General features: G+C 38.9%; 1 non-coding gene across 1 annotated transcript; it reads right to left on the bottom strand.

Annotated features, from left to right (window-relative positions):
* Positions 1 to 416: 416 nt before the first annotated feature.
* Positions 417 to 522, bottom strand: LOC133787671 (small nucleolar RNA R71). The gene has a single exon (XR_009872677.1). It is a non-coding gene; the product is annotated as a small nucleolar RNA R71 (small nucleolar RNA).
* Positions 523 to 2664: the final 2142 nt, after the last annotated feature.

Below are 2664 nucleotides of genomic sequence, written 5' to 3'. Positions count from 1 at the left end.
ATGGTGTCAACAAAAATGCAAATCTGGGTAATGCGTGTAACGTAGCAGCTGAGGCTAACCCGCCATTGAGAAATTATGTATTTTCTACTTTTATGGGGATACATTCTATTATCTGTCCTCCTACTATAGTGGCGAATAATTTTGAGATAAAACCCTCGATCTTTTAGATGGTACAGAATTGTGTGCAATTTGGGGGATAGCCAAAAGAGGATCCAAATCTACACATCACCAACTTTTTAGAGATGTGTGAAACATTCAAAATGAACGAGGTGAGTAACAATGCTGTCAGGTTAAGATTATTTACATTTTCAGAGCTATGAGTTGGTTGAATTCATTACAAGCCAATTCTATAGTCACTTGGGATGACTTGGCTTAGAAATTCTTCAGTTAATATTTTCCTCTTGCAAAGTCAGGCCGATATCGAGGAGAAATTAATAACTTTCATCAGTTGGATGGGGAGTCTTTATATGATTCATGGGAACGTTTTAAAGAGCTACAAAGGAAGTGCCCACATCATAGAATAGAGAAGTGGCTACTGGTGCACACGTTTTACAATGGTTTGGGGGAAATACAAGGACAATTATTGATGCAGCATCAGGAGGAGCCTCTATGAGAAAAAGCGCTAATGAAGCTTATGAATTACTAGAGGAGACGACCATGAATAACTACAATTAGCCCACTGAGTGTGTGAATAAGAATGTGGGAGGAGTATTAGATGTTCATCCTATTGATTTATTAACCGCTCAAGTGGCATCTCTAACCAAGCAATTATAGAAGAATAACCTCGCTGCCCAGGCATTGCCAGTACGGAATGTAATGAGTTGTGAGATATGTGGGGGTCCACATTCTTATGAACAATGCCCGAGCACTACTAGTTTCTCAACAGACATAAACAATTTTCCTTGGGAACAGGCACAAGCTATTGGTAACTTTCCAGGACCTGCACCCAACACTTACTCAAATACATAAACTCATGTGTGGAAGAATCATCCCAAACTGTCTTGGAAAAATAACCAAGGTTTACAACCACAGTATCCACCTCAGCACCCACCTCACCAACTGACTTATGGACTAGACTCTAGGCCTTATTATGATCCAAAACCACGCCCATCTCATCCACTACAACATCCTCCAATGAACTCACCAACAACTCAACCTGACTAGTTAAATTAATTCATGATAGAGACAAGGGCTTCAATCAGGAATTTGGAGACACAAATGGGTAAGTTGGCTAAACTACTTTCTAGTAGACCGCAAAGGAATTTGCCTACTTCCACAAAGGTAAATCCCAAAGAGCAATGTCAATATGTCACTTTAAGGACTAGGACTGAGTATGATGGACCTACAGTGGATGACAAGGAAAAGAAGATAGAGGATCAACATGTCACTAGTCCAACACAAGAGGAGGTTAGTGAAGACCTTCCAAAGAAAGAAAAGTCGAAATACACTGAGCCTACACCAAAGACTCCTTATCCTCAGTGGTTCTGAAAGGCCAATCTTGAAAAAAAAAATTCTCTAAATTTCTCAAAGTATTTAAGAAACTTTACATGAACATTGCATTGCAGAGTCTCTTGAAAAAATGCCTAGTTATGTGAAGTTTATGAAAGATATATTGTCTAATAAGAGAAAAATGGGGGATTATGAAACCATGGCATTGACAGAAGAGTGTAGTGCAATTATTCAAAAGAAACTTCCTCAAAAGTTAAGAGATCTAGGTAGCTTCACTATACCTTGAACCATAGGGAACTTTCATTGTGAAAGGGATTTATGTGATTTGGGTGCAAGCATTAATTTAATGTCGCTGCCCGTATTTAAAAGACTTGGTTTGGGGGAAGCTAGACCCACTACTATTACTCTTCAATTAGCTGACCGTTCATTAAAACACCCCCGAGGTATTATAGAGGACGTTATAGTAAAGGTAGATAAATTCATCTTCCCGCTGATTTCATTGTTTTAGATATGGAGGAAGACGAGAACATGCCTATTATATTGGGAAGATAATTTTTAGTCATGGGGCAAGCTTTGATAGATGTCTAGAAGGGTGAGTTAAGGCTCAAAGTACAAGGTGATGAGGTAGTTTTTAATGTTTTTAAAGACTTGAAATATCATTTAGCTAGTGACAATTGTTTCAGTATTAGTGTATTGGAGGAACAAGAGGAAGGGGCCAAATCTATTGAGAATCCACTTAAGTTGAGTTTTGTTGCAAGTCCAGAAGGGTGTGATGGTACTGAAGTCAGTGAATATGTGAAGTGGTTGAACTCATCAGGGAAATTTTATAAAAAGAAATATGAGGAATTGGGGCAAGTGCCTGAGAGACCTCTCCCATGTATTGAGAAGCCACCAGTTCTTAAGTTAAATACATTGCTTGATCACCTTAGGTATGCATATTTGGGTGAGAATAACACACTACCGGTTATTATTTCAGCTTCGTTGTCTCTGATTGAAGAAGAGAAGCTACTTAGGGTGTTGAGGGCTAACAAGCTAGTAATTGGGTGGACTTTGGCAGATATCAAGGGTATAAGCCCTTCAATGGTGATGCACCATATATTAATGAAGGATAGTATGCCTAGTATCGATGCTTAGAGGAGACTTAATCCTTCTATGAAGGAGATGGTAAGGAAGGACATCCTTAAATGGTTGGATGTAGGGGTAATTTACCCAATT

Source organism: Humulus lupulus, chromosome 6, assembly GCF_963169125.1.
Source record: "Humulus lupulus chromosome 6, drHumLupu1.1, whole genome shotgun sequence".
NCBI lineage: Eukaryota > Viridiplantae > Streptophyta > Magnoliopsida > Rosales > Cannabaceae > Humulus > Humulus lupulus.
The sequence above is the reverse complement of the archived record's forward strand: the minus strand, read 5'-3'. Positions and strand labels throughout refer to the sequence as shown.